The 7,613-nt window shown below is 36.2% G+C and overlaps 1 pseudogene; it reads left to right on the forward strand.

Moving 5' to 3' along the window:
* The first annotated feature begins 5,822 nt into the window (after window positions 1–5,822).
* The window catches only part of LOC138147324 (NADPH oxidase activator 1-like), a 27,818-nt pseudogene continuing 26,027 nt past the window's right edge, over window positions 5,823–7,613 (forward strand).

Here is a 7,613-nt window from a genome sequence, read left to right on the forward strand (position 1 = left end):
TCCCACTTGCATCTTTCCAGTGGTGACTGACAGATCCTGCTTTCTGATGTTCACTCACTCTTTTCATTGTTTGCTTTCAGACTTAACCAATATACACCTTTGAGAATTATCTCTGCCTTCTTTGACCTTGGTCCTTGACTATCCCTTGTGGACTTCTGAGCACTAAGTTGTTAAGTAGCCCCAGGCTGTGACAGCTTTAGCATGAGAGAGCCAGGAATCATCATCATTATCACCATCATCATTATCACCAAATAGTATTTATTAAGCTAGCATTCATGTGCACATGGCATTGTTCTGGGCACTTTGCCAGGGTAAATTTTATAAAGATTTTGCCTACTAGAGTTTACAATCCATAAATAGTATATATGGTATGGCTTAAGTCTAAGCCAACAAAATGTTAACATCAGCTGTGCCTTTTGGTTAATGTCCAATATCTTTTCAGGGAATCAGCAGTTTCATCTTTATCCAACTAATGTTGATATTCAGGGCTTAATTCATATAAAGCTTAACAAGCTCTGGTTCAGAAAACATAATTTCTCCATATATTTTGGTTCTTACTTAAACTATCTGGGTTGGGGTAGTGTTTTTGTCACTAATCTTAAGTATTTCTAGGTCCTTTCCAGAACATACTTTGTTGTTCTTCATGATTGAATATGACATTATGGAAAAGTACTACCTGTATTTATGCATGCTATTAATTTTTTTAATAGCCCTTCTAATCCTATACACATTAAGATTGTTACCTTACTTGCCACTAAAACAGTTTCTGGAAAGGTCTAACTCAGTTTGCTTTTTAGAATCATCTACCCAAACCCAACCTTCCTTGCTCTTATCAAGCTCTTCCATCTCCTCCTCCCATTTTCAAGTTGTCCACAGTTATTTCCAATGTTGTGCTTCAACCTCTTGAATTATACATCAAAATACATAAATTCAGGCAAAAATAAAGGAAGGTATTTCCTCAAGGTGGAGAGGAAAAAGAATATTTTATTTGCCTGTTTTATCATTATCAAAAATCACTCCTTAAGCCCCAACTTTTGCTTTTTCCATTTTATTATATAATGAATCTTTGCAGGTGGGATCAAGGAGTTGGTATGAGACCAACTAGGGAGTAAGTTGTAAGAGACTTAAAGAATTAAGAGAAGAAGCTGATTGAGACAAATGACAGAGGCTGGGATTTGAGTAGATAGGGAAGCTATGATGAAGTTTTGAGTTCATTATTTTGGGTAATAATAAGAAGAAGTAATAGTAGTAATTGTTTTTATATAGTGCTTTAAGGTTTGCAAAGCACTTGATATACATTATCTCATTTGATTCTCATAACAACATTTGGAGGTAGTTGATGTTATTATCCTTATTTTGCAGATGAAGAGACTGAGAGAGGAGGGGGTAAGTGATTTGCCCAAGGTCACACAGTTAGTAGAGGTCTGAGACAAGATTCAAACTCTGGTTTTCCATGACTCTAAGTTCAGTGTTCCAGCATAGGGTTCAAGTGCATGACTAAGAGATCTTATATAATGAACAATATGGAAATATGCCAACTCTTACTACATGTTTTTTTCCCCTTCAAATATATGAAATAATATCAAAGTTGAGTATAGAAGGGTGATCAGGAGAACCCCTGGTCAGCTACATGAGTTCCCCTCAGTAAACTAGATAAGATTCCAAACTGCGGATCTTTGCTAGAAGTAGTAGCTCCCTTGAAAATAGACATCTTCCCTACTCCCTCACTAGAAATGGGACTTCTCTGATGCGTTCCCTGTAATTTGGTCCTACTATTGGTGACAGAGGCTCAAGAGGAGAGGCCCTTTTAGGAACTGTCTACAAATGTAAAGCTTAATCTTTGTAATCCTAGGGACCCTTTTCTCAAGCCTTCTGTTCCTTGGTTTCTTGACTGAAACGTAACATGGTGGTGGGGAAGGAGAAGAAACAGACAACAAACACTGCCCACACTTGCACAGGCAAGCCTGAAACTGGAGTTTCTACACCTACTAATTCCTGCCTGCCTTCTTTTGCATTTTTGTTTCTTTTTGTGATCATACCAGTGATTAACAATCAGACTCAGGAAAAATGTGATAACTGTCTTCAATTATTTGAAGGATTGACATGTGGTATAGGGATAAGCCTTGTTCTATTTGACTCCAGTGGACAGAACCAGGAGCCTGAGTGAAAATTGCTGAGGCAAATTTAGGCTTATAATTAGGCTTATACACACACACAATTTTTGTGAGTTTTTTCCAACCTTAGGGTCATTGTCTCCTATGCTCCATATATAAAGAGGTAAACCAAGGTTTAAGAAGTGAATATGACTTTCTTGATCCATTTTTGGTAAATTAATCAGTAAGTATTTATTAACATTTGAAGAATCAGATATGTCAATTACCTATACATGTATTTATTATAACTTTAAATACAATATATTTGCATCTAATGGTAGCCATTTCTAGGGCAAGAGTGGGGAAGAAAAAAAGAGAAAGTTACATGATAACTTTAATATATATTTCAAAGGAATAGAAAATTATATATAATAGATTTGTAGTTTCATGTACAATTATCTCTTGTTCAGCTTATTTTATTTCTTAAGAATAAAATAAATAAATTTTAAAACTATAAATATATATGCACATATAAGTTTATTATAATTTCTCCTACTGGCCAAATATACTTTAAAAACCAAAGAATTACAAGCAGATATTTTAATTTTACTTTGAAATAAAAGCTTTCATCTTCCTATATTGCCTTCCTGTGTCTTAAGGATTTAAAAAAAAATGCCCTGTGTTAATTGACATAGCTTGGTCCTTCTAGGTATTCCTAAATTCTAATCCTTCTAGTATTTGAAGACCTTCTAAGTATAACATAGCTTAGCATAGTGCCTGGCATGTAGTAGGAGCTTAATAAATACTTTTTTGATTGATTGAACATGCTATAACAGATGGAATGCCAGTTTTGATGCCAAGAAAACCTGGTTGTTAAGTCCAACCTTGGACTCATTCTGGTTGCATTGCTCTGGATTTGACATTTAACCTCTTAGTGCCTTCCAAGCATAATTCTTTATGACTACTAATCCAAGGAAGGTACTGAGCTGCATTGAGAGAGTTACTTCTTTGAAGTGTCACTCTATTAGTGAATTTGCAGGTTGGGTCCTACTCCCATGGGCCCAGACACTATGTTCTTCAGTCGTGTCTGACTCTCTGTGACCCCATTTGGAGTTTTCTTAGTAAAGATACAGAAGGGGTTTTCCAGTTCCTTCTTCAGCTCATTTTAAGGATGAGGAAACTGAGGCAAACAGGGTAAAAGCACTTGATAATTGTTGATGTCAGAGATTATTTACCCACACCTAATCTCTAGTAATCTATGCTAATTGGTCCATATCCATACAGCTTATTGTCTCTCCATAAATATCTATTGATTAATCAGAAGATAATTAAATGACATAAGGACAAAATTGAAAGGAATTGCATAATTAAAAAAAAACAGTGAAAATGTGAAGAAAATTAGTGAGCAGAAAATCAACTTGAAGTTGCCCAAGGTCACACAGCTAATAAGTATCTGGCCAGTTTTTAACTCAGGAAGATAAGTCTTCCTGACTCTTGCCCCAGTACTCTATGTACCATGATACCACCTAACTTCTGGGCAAGATTTTGAGATAGAAAGACAAAAACAAAAATAAAACAATGGGTGCAGCCAGGTAGCACAGTAAGAGCACCAGCCCCAGAGGCAGAATGACCTGGGATCGAATCTGGGCTCAGATACTTAGCACCACACCCAGAAATAACTGGCTGTGTAACCTTGAGCAAGTTACTTAACCCCAATTGCTTAAAAAACAACAACAATGAAACAATAGTGTAAAGCAGAAAATAGAGGCAATTCTTGAATGAAGCATGAAAGTTATTTCTCTTGCATGAAATGAGATCCCCTTGAGGCAGCTAGGTGGTGCAGTGAATAGAGCACCAGCCATGGAGTCAGGAGGACCTGAGTTCAAATGTGGCCTCAGACATGTAACACACACATACACAAACTAGCTGTGTGACCTTGGGCAAGTCACTTAACCCCAATTGCCCTACCTTACCCCCCCCCAAAAGGAAAAAAAAAGAAATGAGATTCCCTCTCTTTCCACCTCCACAAATCTTAACTTTCTACAAGGCCCAAGTTCTAGGCAACAGGGCATAGTGAGGGGGAGCTAGAAATAGTTGACCTGTTAGGAAGATGTGGGTTAGAATGTCCTCAAATATTTGCTAGTTTGGGACCCTAGGCAAGTCATTTATATTCTGTCTCATTTTCCTCATTTGTAAAATCAGGATGATAATAATAGTACCCATCTCATAGGGATCTTGTGAGGATCAAACGAGCTAATATTTGAAAAGCACTTAACTCAATGTGTAACACAGTAAGTGCTATATAAATGTTAGCTTTATTATTATTATTATTATGTGCAAACCTCTATGCCAGGTGATAAGTATACATATACAAAATCAAAACAATATCTGCCCTTAAGAAACTTCCTTTCTATTCAATAATAACAGGAATTCAAAAAAGATCTCTAATGGAGAGCCCCAAGCATCTGTCCTTTGGTTCTGTGCTGTTGAATGATTTTTATCAGTGACTTGACTAAAGGCATACCTATCATGTTTATCAAATAAACAAATGACACAAAGCTAAGAGGGACACCTAATAAATTACAGAATTGGTTGTCAAATGGTCCTTAATCAGTCTAGAACAGTGGGTCAAATCTAATTAGATGAAATGGAATAGGGATAACTGTAAAATCTCACACATGCCTTTAACCAATAAGCTCAATAAGATGAAGAAAGGATCAGAAATAAGATAGAGAAAGAATGGCTAATTAGGTTTTCTTAAAAAGGTCTGGGAGTTTTAGTAAATTATAGTTCAGTATGAATTAATAGTGTGGTATGATAGTCACCCTCCCCTGAAAAATAATGCAATTTTATGCTGCATTGAAAAATACTGTTCAGAACTAAGGAGAGTCTTATTGTATTCTGTCTTGTTTTTAGTTTTGTATTGTTTTTAGTTCTGGGCATCTTACTTTAGAAAAGACACTGACAAGCTATAGAGTCCCAGAGGAAGCAGGTCAATGTGGAAAAAGGTCCCCAAACTGTGGCATGGTATGATTAGTTAAAATAACTGGGGCAACTTAAACGGGAGAAAAGAAGATTTAGACCAGAGCTGCCATTGCTTGAAGGTTTCTCACATGAAATAGGAATTAAATTTGTTTTGATGGTTCCTGGGGGGTAAAAACTAGGGCCTTGAATGAAAAGTCACAGAGTCAAATTGCATCTTTGTAGAAGAAAAAACTGGCAGCTAAGTGGTACCATGGATAGCGTGCTAGGGCTGGAGTCAGGAGGGACTCATCTTCCTGAGTTCACATCTGGCCTCAGACACTTAGCTGTGTGACCCTAGGAAAACCACTGTTTATTTCAGTTTCCTCACCTGTAAAATGATCTGGGGAAGGAAATGGCAAATTTCTCCAGTATCTTTGCCAAGAAAACCTCAGATGGGGTTAGGAAGAATTGGAAGAGACTGAAAGAACTGAGCAACAACAAATAAGGAAAACCTTCCTAATAATCAGAGGTATTCAAGAGTGGAATGGATTAACTTTGAACGTTGGAGAATTTCCCTTCACTGGAGGGTATTCATTGTTATTTATCCTTCATTCTCAAAGAGGTCCATGACATCAAGAAGGTGATACCATGACTTGCAAGTCAATTGGATTTAAGTGAAGGAGGGCTGTACAAAATTAACAGCCTCACTTTCTCCTCTGGAGCCATCTGAGGCCAGTGGTAAGATACAGACCACAATGACTGGAAATGGCTGCAGAGGGTATTCAAACAAATATTGGATACCCATTTCCCAAACATGTCCTAGAGGAGATTCTGCTTCAAGTACAGGTTGAACCTGTTGAATGTAAGTCCCTTCATATTTCTGTGACATACTTATTTTTTCTTATTCTTCTTTTTTTTTTAATTTTTGGAATAAAACAAGCATTTCCATAAAGACAGTTGGACATGCAGTTGCAAATCTCATGTACACAACTTGCTATTTTTTCAAATATACAACAAAATTATCATGTAAATTTCTTCCCCCCCCCAAAGATAGCTTCTATTAGACACAAATAGGCATGTATATACATCCATCTATACATATATACATCCATTCACCCATAAATACATAAATGTGTAAGATTATTCTATTTATCAGCTCTTTCTCTTGATGGAGATAGTGTTTTTCTTCATATGTTCTTTATAGTTAATTTGGGTATTTATAATAGACAAAATAACTTGTTCATTCAAAGTCATTCTTAAAAGAATATTGCTGTTACTGTATATAATATCCTCTTATTATGCTCAAAGGATATAAGTATTTTTAATAGCTCTTTGAACATAACTTAAGATTGCTTTCCAAAATAATTGAGTCATGTTACATTTCCACAAACAGTGAATTAGTGTCCCAGTTTTTCCATATACTCTCTAATATTTGTCATTTTCCCTTTTGTTAATTGGTTGAATTGATGAGCTGTTGATGTCAGAGATTATTTACCCACACCTAATCTCTAGTAATCTATGCTAATTGGTCCATATCCATACAGCTTATTGTCTCTCCATAAATATCTATTGATTAATCAGAAGATAATTAAATGACATAAGGACAAAATTGAAAGGAATTGCATAAATAAAAAAAACAGTGAAAATGTGAAGAAAATTAGTGAGCAGAAAATCAAATTAAAAAATTATGTTCCCCAGGTGGCTAGGTGGCACAGTGAATAGAGCACAGGCCCTGAAGTCAGGAGGACCTGAGTTCAAATCCAACCTCAGACATTTAACACTTACTAGCTGTATGACCTTGGGCAAGTCACTTAACGCCAATTGCCCTGCCCTCCTCCCCCCCAAAAAAGCAAAAAAAAAAATTATGTTCCCCTGGTTTAGATATTTGATTATAAGCCTAATGAAATACCAGTCTTTTCTTCAAATGATTTTTTGTGACAAATTGTTAGAGAAAGTATCACATTGAGTGCTTAGGTTTTTAAAAAGTAGACCCAAACCCCAGGATTTGGGTTTGACCCAGGTGGGTCAAGCAAGGAATAAAATATATATATTTTATAAGGAGTATAGAATGGTAAAGAGGACTTTTTAAAGATACCAAATCAAAATGAGTTATAGCTGAGATTATTATGTGGAGTAATTATCTTGGAGAAATTTGTTGTTTAAGATAACTTTGAAAAGATCACAGCTAAAAACTAATGGAAAGAGCCCCTATTAAAAATAAAATGAAGTTGGAGAGAGCAGAGGATGTTAAGTATTCACATCATCATGAGAAAAATCATGCAAAGCAAGAGAGGTTCCGTTTTGTAGATTAAAGCAAATTATTCAAGTCAGTTTGTCTTTCTCTTTCCTTTTTCTTTCTTTCATTCTTTCTCTCTCCCCTACCTCTCTCTGCCTCCTTTCTTTCTTCCCTCTACCCCAACTTTCCCTCCTTCCCTCTCTCTTCCTTCCCTCCCTCCTTCCTTTCCTTCCTTCCTTCCTTCCTTCTTTCCTTCCTTCCTTCCTTCCTTCCTTCCTTCCTTCCTTCTTTCCTTCCTTCCTTCCTTCCTTCCTTCCTTT

Source organism: Petaurus breviceps, unplaced genomic scaffold (genome assembly GCF_028583685.1).
Source record: "Petaurus breviceps papuanus isolate PSGF00001 unplaced genomic scaffold, PetGlider_PUasm1.0 90784, whole genome shotgun sequence".
In the NCBI taxonomy this organism is placed as follows: domain Eukaryota; kingdom Metazoa; phylum Chordata; class Mammalia; order Diprotodontia; family Petauridae; genus Petaurus; species Petaurus breviceps.